Consider the following 7,594-nt stretch of genomic DNA (forward strand, 5'->3'; position numbering starts at 1 on the left):
AGTTAGGGTTAGGTTAGGTTAGATTAGGTTAGAGTTAGATTAGAGTTAGGGTTAGAGTTAGGGTTAGGGTTAGGTTAGGGTTAGGGTTAGGGTTAGAAGGGTTAGGGTTAGGGTTAGGGTTAGGGTTAGGGTTAGGTTAGGTTAGAGTTAGTTAGAGTTAGGGTTAGATTAGAGTTAGGTTAGGGTTAGGGGTTAGGTTAGGTTAGAGTTGGGGAGGTGTGTGCGTGTGGGGTTTTTTGAGTTTTGTTGTAGGTTTCGTGGTCCGGTTAGGTAGGTTAGGGTTAGGGTATAGAGTTAGGTTAGAGTTAGGGTTTAGGGTTAGGTTAGGTTGGTATTAGATAAAACGAGTTGCACCCTCATTAATTCCATCCACCCTCAGTAGCATGATGCGATTCTGCATTGGCCCAAAGACTTACCTGACTTCGTTTCTATAGTCCTAGGAGGCTGAATTCGGTATATATACTATTTAGGGGGGCGCCCGAATCGTTTTGCACTTGGTTTGGGTAGCTCGTAGCGCCACCAGGGGCCGAGTTACGGTAATTGCACCCCCCAGTTGTTTTATGCAACCTAGAGAGCTGAATTTTGCTGTGTATACTAATTGGGAGGATGCCCAGTCGATTGCACTTGGTTTCGTCCCTCTAGCTCCATCCGGCGCCGAGTTATTGTACTGCACCCTTACTTGAGTTTCGCAGTTCTAGGGCTAGGGTTGAGTTTCGCAGTTCCAGCCCTAGGGTTGAGTTTCGGTGTGCTAGGGCTAGGGTTGAGTTTCACAGTTCCAGCCCTAGGGTTGAGTTTCGCAGTGCTAGGGCTAGGGTTGAGTTTCGCAGTTCCAGCCCTAGGGTTGAGTTTCGCATTGCTAGGGCTAGGGTTGAGTTTCACAGTTCCAGCCCTAGGGTTGAGTTTCGCATTGCTAGGGCTAGGGTTGAGTTTCTCTATACAGCTCGTCAGCCCTAGGGTTGAGTTTCTCTATACAGCTCGTCAGCCCTAGGGTTGAGTTTCTCTATACATTTTTTTTTTTTTTTTTTTTTTTTTTTATTTGGCGGGGGGCGGGGGGGGGGGGGGGGGGTGTATTGCGGGGGGGGGGGTGTTCGTATAGTGTAGCGCGGGAACCTTAATGTTTTGTGTTGGGTGGGGTGGTTGGGACTTAGTCATATAGGTTATGTTTTGAGTGTTTGGTGGTTGGACCTGCAGTCCATATGTGGATGGGTTGTGGACTTAGTTATAATGCTGTTCTGACGTTAGTCATGTGGCTTGGACTTATTGTTGTTGGACGTGGGGTTGGAACTTAGTCCTACTGATGGCTGGTTGGGGACTTAGTCATTAAGGTTTGACCTTAGCCTGGTTTTGGGTGGGTTTTGACTTAGTGTTTTTTTTTGTTTGACCCTCTTAGTATATTTGGGTGGGTGGACTTCGTCATTTGTGACTTTGGGACTTGTCATATAGGTTGGACTTAGTGGTTTTGAGTGGGTTGGACTCAGTGTTTAAGGGTTTGGGACTTCGCGCATATGGTTTTGGTTGGTTACTAGTGTTATGGGGTGGGACTTACGTGTTTTTGGTTGGTTGGACTTATGCAGCGGTGTTGTGGGTGGGTGGTGGTGTTGTGGTTGGGACGTGGTTTTGGGGTAGGTGTTTAGTCATATTGTGCTTTGGATTGTTGTTTTTGGGTTGGTTGTTTGTAGTGGTGGATTTTTTGTGGTTTTGTTGGTTTTGGGTTGGTTCTTGGTAGGGTTTGGTTGGTTTTGTGTGTTTTTGTGTGGGTTTGGGTGTTTGGAGGGGTTTTTGAGGGTTTGTCCCCTGTTTTGCACGGTTTTTGACGTGGTTTTGAGGGTGCCCCAGAGGTGTTATGGTTAGCCCGTTTGGGTGGTGTTTGGTAGGGTTGGGTGCGCGGTTTGAGTGGTTGTTGTGGGGGTTTTGAGTGGTGATGGGTTGTAGGGTTTTTGAGGGTGTCTGAGGGGGTGTTGTGGAGGGTGTTTTTGGTGTTTTTGGGAGTGGTTTGTGGTTAGGTTGTGGGTGTGTCGTTTGGGTAGGGTTTGTGGGGTTTGTGAGTAGGTTTTGTGTGGTTTTGCCAGTGGTTTCTGGAGTGGTCTGTTTTGAGGGTGTCTCATGAGTGTTGTTTGAGTGGGTTTTGAGTGTTTTGGAGTGGTGTCTTTTTGGTTAGGGTTGGTTTGTTGTGGGTTTTGTGTCTGGTTTTTGAGTGGTTTTGCGGTGGTGGTTGTGTGGTGTTGATGTGGTTTGGAGTGGTTTTTTGGTTGGTTGGGTGCTGAGTGTTTTTTTGAGGGGCGGGGTTTTGAGGTGTTTTTGGAAGGGTGGTTTGATGGTTGGGTTTTGGGTGGTTGGTGAGTCAGGGTTTGTGGTGGTTTGGAGGGTTTTGTGTGGGTTTTGAGTGGTTTGGAGTGGTTTTGTTGTAGGTTTTGGGTTTTTTGAGTGGTGTGTTTTTTGAGTGGTTTTGAGTGTTTTTTGGAGTGGTTTGGTTGGGGGTTTGGGGGGTTGGTGTGTTGTGGGTAGGGTTTGTGTTGGTTTTTGGTGGTTTTTGTGTGAGGTTTGATTGGTTTGGGAGTGGTTTTTTGAGGGTGGGTCTGAGTGTTTTGTGAGGTGGTTTGAGGAGTGTTTGTGGTATTGGTTTGGTGTAGGTTGGGGTGGTTGTTGGGTGTTGTGGTTGAGTGGGTTGTTTGTTTTGTGGTTTTGAGTGGTTTGTAGTGGTTTTGAGAGTGTGGGTGGGTGGGTTTTTGAGGGTTTCTGAGTGTTTTTTGAGTGGTTTTGAGTGTTTTTGGAGTGGTTTGGTTAGGTTTTGGGTGGTGTTTGTTGGGTGCCGGTTGGGGTGTTGGGTTTGGGGGAAGTGTGTATGGTAATGTAGTGGTTTGGAGTTGGGGGGTGGTTTGTGAGGGTTTTCTGATGTGTGTTTATTGACGTGGTTTTGGGTGTTTTGAGGTGAGGGTTGGTTAGGTTTTGGGTGTGTTTTGGTCTGGGTTTGGTGTTGGTTTGTGTGGAGGTGTGGGTGGTTTGGGTAGTGGTTTGGAGTGGTGGTTTTTGAGGTTTCGGAGTGCTTTTTTTGAGGTGTTTTGTGTTGGTGTAGTTTGGAGCTGGTATTTTGTAGGTTTTGTGGTGGTTTTGGTAAGGGTTTGTGTTGGTTTTGGGTTTACTGTTGGTGTGGATTTTAGTGATGTTTGGGTGTGGGTTCTCTTGAGAGAGGTTAGGAGTGGTTGTTTGCGTGAGTGGGTTAGTGTAGGGTTAGGGTTACAGTGGTTCCGTTAGGGTTGGTTCGTTTTGGGTAGGGTGATAAAATGACGGGGTTGTGAGTGGGCTCTTACCCCGACAGGGGCCTTAGCTGGTTTCTGAGTACATACACGCTTGAGGTGCCGTGTTTGTCTGCTTGTGCTGGGTTTTGAGTGTTTAGGGAGTGTTTGTGTTTAGGTTTTGGGGTGGGGCGGGGTAGGTTTAGTGTTGGAGGAGTGGGGTCGGTGTTTGGGTTGAGGAGTGGTACTGTGTGAGTGGTTATTTGAGTGTTGGGGTGCTCAGGGTTTGGTTGTGGCTGTTCTGAGTGTTTGTTGGTAGAGTGGAAGTTTTGGTTAGGTGGCTGGTTGTGACTTGGTAGGTTTGTTGTGGGTTGTGAGTGGGTTTTTGGTGTGGGCGGCGTTGTTGGTGTGGTTTTTAGAGTGGGTCTTGCGTGGTTTTTTGAGGTTTTGGGTGTTTTTGGAAGTGGTTTGGGGGAGGGTTTGGGGGTGATTGGTGTGTAGGGTAGGTTTTGGGTGGTTTGGCGGTGGTTGGTGTTGCGTTTTGAGTTGTTTTGGAGTGGTTTTTGAGTGGTTTTTTGGGAGTGTTAGGGGGCGGGTTTAGAGTGTTTTTGGAGTTGTTTGGTTAGGTTGGGGTTGTTTTGTAGGGTTTGTGTTAGCCTCCCCCGGTGAGTGGTTGGTGTGGTTATCTCGTGTACCATAAGTGGAGGTGCCTGAAACTTTGGGGTCTTTTAATAATTAGTGAGTGGTTTTTGGAGTGTGCATGAGTGTGCCGTGTAGGTGCGTGTTTGGCGCCGAGGTGCTGGGTGGTCGGTTCTTGGTTGGGTTTGTGGTTGTGCTGAGGGTTTTGTGCTGTGTTGAGTGCGTTGGAGTGGGGGGTGTGAGGTTTTCTGAGTGGGGTTGATGAGTAGTCAAATGGGTTGGACTTTTGAGTGTTTTTGGTTAGGTGGTTTGGGGGTGCGTTTGGGGTGGGTTTTTGTGGTGGTTTGAAGTGTTGTGGGTTGTATTGATTGGGTTTTGGTGAAGTTTCTTTGAGTGGTTTCTGAGAGTTTAGGGTGGGTTTTGTGGGGGTGGGTGGAGTGTATTTGAGTTAGGATTGCTGTTGGTGATGCGTTTGGGGTAGGGTTAGGAGTGTGGGTTGATGGTTAGGGGTGTGGTTTTACTATAGGTTTGGAGGTGGGAAAGAGTGAGGAGGTCTGGCGTGTTCCCCCCCCTGTATCGTTTTTGGGAATGGTACATTCTAGTGGGTGTCTGCGTGGGTGGGTTTTAGTTATCTGGGAGTGGTTTTTAGGTATGGGTGGTGTGTATGGGTTTTCTAGTCGTGGGGGGCGGCGTTGGCTGGTTTGCTGGGTGTGAGTTTTGGTGTGGTGTTGGTGCATGGTTTGTTTCTTGAGTCAGGGTTAGAGTCGGTTTTGTCTGTTTGGGGGGGTGGGTTTTGGGTGTGTTTGGGTGAATGGGTTTTGTGTTGTTTTGAGTGGGTTTTGTTTGGATTTTGACGTGGTTCTTGAGTGGTTTTGAGGGTGGTTTTCGAGTGTTTTCGAGTGTTTTGAGTGGTTTTGGTTACGGTTGGGTGGTTTGGGTGTGGTGGGTAGTGTGGTGTTGGTTTTGGGTGTTTTAGGTGTTACTTTTGAGTGGTTTGGTGTGGGTTGGGGTTAGAAGGGGTGTGTTCTGAGTGTTATATAGAAGATGGTTGTTGAGTGTTGTTGGAGTTGGGGTGCCTGTGGGATTAGTTTTTGGTCGGGTAGGGTAAGGTCCTGGTGTGCTGGGTTTTGTGTGGTGGTTTGTTTGTGTGGTTGGTTGGGGGTGTTTGTGGAGTGAGTGCACACAGAGGGTTTCTATAGTGTTTGGTGTGGTCCGTAGATAGTGGTTTTGGAAGGTTTGGTGTAGGGTGTGAGTGGGCGGGTGGTTGAGGGTTGTGTTGTTTTTTGAGCCGCGGGTTTCTTTGTGTCGGTTTGAGTTGTGACTGGTGGTGGTGTGGTCGTGACTTGGTGTTTCTGAGTGGTTGTGGTGTTGTGATGTTAGGGTTTTTGAGTGGTTTGTGGGTTTTGTTGGCTTTTGGCGTAGTTCTTTTGGTGGTCTTGGTGTGAGGCGGTAGGGGTTTGGTCGGGTTGGTATGGTTTTGAGTTGGTTGTGTGGTTTTGACGTGTTTGGTTCGTGATTAGGGTTGGGTGTTCTAGTTTTTTTAGTGGTTTTGAGTATAATGCGTGGGAGGTGGTTTTGGGTTAGTGTGTCTTGGGTGGTTTTGGTAGGGGGTGTTGTTGTGTCCTAGAGTGGTTTTGACTGTGGTGTATATGAGTGGTTTGGAGCGTGGTTTTTGAATGGTGTGGGTTTCCTGAGTGCCCACCAGGCGCCGATATGAGGAGGTGTTGAGTGTTTTTTGCTTGAGGGTTTGGTTAGCGAGCTTGGGCTATGGTCTTGAGGTAGGGTTTGGTGTATGGGTTTGTAGCTGGTTTGGTGTGGGGCTGGTTGTGACTTTGGTGTGTGGGTTGGGTGGTTCGGGTTTTGTTTGACGTGGTGTGCGTGTTGGTTTTTGGAGTGTTTTTGAGTGTGTTTGGTGGTTGTTGGGGGTGGTGTTTGTGTGGGTTTTGAGCTGGTTTGTGTGTGGTTTTTGGGTGGTTTTGGATCGGGGGTTTTTGGAGGGTTTCTCTCTGATTTGTTGGTTGTGTTGTGGCGTGTTTGGTGGAGGAGGTTGGTGGTTGTTGCGGGTTGTTTTGGTAGGGTTGGGTTGGCTTAGGTTGGTTTTGTGTGGTGCGGCGTGAAGTGATGGATGTGTTTGGAAGGACCTTCCCACACCCTTATCTCGGTCAGGGTTGAGTGTTTTTGGTCTGTGTTTTGGTGGTGGAAACTTTGGGTGGGTTTTGGTAGGGTGTTGTGGGTTGGTTCTAGTGATGCACCCCGTGTGTGTTGCTGAGCGTGGGGTTGTGGAGATGGCGGGGGAGCTCGTGTTTCTGAGTGTTTTTTGCTAGGGATATGGTTTTGTGAGTCTTTGTTCCAGCCTCTCGTGGGAGTTAAGGGTTTGGTTTGGTGGATTTGTTCAAATGGGTTATTGTGTTGGTTTGAGTGGTTTGAGTAAAGTGGGTTTGTGTTGGTTTGAGTGGTGTTTTTGAGTGTTTCTGAGTGGTTTTGAGTGTGTTTCGTGTGTTTTCTGCGAGTGGTTTGGTTAGGTTTTTGGGGCTGGTTTTGGTTACGGGTTTGGGTGGTGTTTTGTGAGTGGTTTTGTGTGTGTTGAGTTGTTTGGAGTGGTTGGTTGGTTCCTGGGTGGGGGGTTGGCGTGGTTTGTGACGTTAGGTTTTATAGATCAAATGCGTTTGTAGGGCCTCCCCCGAAGTGCCCTTGGTATGGTTTGTGTGGTTTTGAGTTTTTGTGTGGTTTTGAGTGGTGTTGAGTGGATGGTTGAGGGTTGTGGGTGGTTGTTAAGTAGGAGTGGAGTGTTTTTTTTGAGTGGTTTGTTAGTGTGTTGGGTGGGTTTGCAAAGGGTAGAGTTTGTGGGATTTTGGAGTGTTTTGTGTGGTTTTGAGTGGTTTGGAGGCATTTTGTGGTTGCGAGTGTTTTTTGAGTGGAGTTATTAGAGTGTGGTTTTGGAGTGCGTTTGGTTAGGTGGTTGTGACTGGTAGTGGGTATGGTGTGTTTGGAATTGAGTGGTTTTTTGTTGTGGTTTATGGTGGTTTGGTGGTTTATCGTGGTTTTTGTGTATTTGCAGTGGTTTTGAGTGTGTCTTTTGAGTGGTTTGAGTGGTTTTGTGTGGTTTGGGTGGTTCTGTGGTTGGTTGTGTGTGTTTTGTGTTGTATGAGTGGTTTCTGGCTGGTATTTTGAGTGGTTTCTGATTGTTTTGGTTAGGTTAGGGGTGTTGTTGGATTGGTTAGTGGTTAGGTTTTTGTGAGTTGTTTTGGAGGCAAGTGTGTCCTGGTTTGAGTGCATACGCGTGGGTTGTTTGTGGTGGTCGTGGAGTGGTGTATGATGGGTTTCTGAACAGTGTGGGTTTGAGTGTTTAGGCGAGTGGGTTTGCGGTGCACCCAAGTGGGTCTCTCTAGGTTTGGGTGTGTTTTCGTATGGTTTGTGTTGGTACTTGAGTGGTTTGGTGTGATAGTTGGTTGGTTTGAGTTTTTGGAGTGGTTTTGGAGGGTAGAGTGAGTGTTTTCTGAGTGGGGCTGGTAGTGGTTTTTGTGGGCAAAGGGTTTGGGGTTAGGTTTTTGGGTGGTTTGGGTTGGTTTTTAGTGTGTGTTTTGAGTGGTTTGGGGTTGTTGGGTGGTTTGAGTGTTTTGGTGTGTTGGAGTGTTTTGAGTGGTTGTGTTTTTGGAGTGGGTGTGGTTAGGGGTGTAGTAGGTTTGTTAGGTTAGGTTTTGGAGTGGTTTTGGGTAGTGGTT

Source organism: Cyprinus carpio, unplaced genomic scaffold (genome assembly GCF_018340385.1).
Source record: "Cyprinus carpio isolate SPL01 unplaced genomic scaffold, ASM1834038v1 S000006716, whole genome shotgun sequence".
Lineage (NCBI taxonomy): Eukaryota > Metazoa > Chordata > Actinopteri > Cypriniformes > Cyprinidae > Cyprinus > Cyprinus carpio.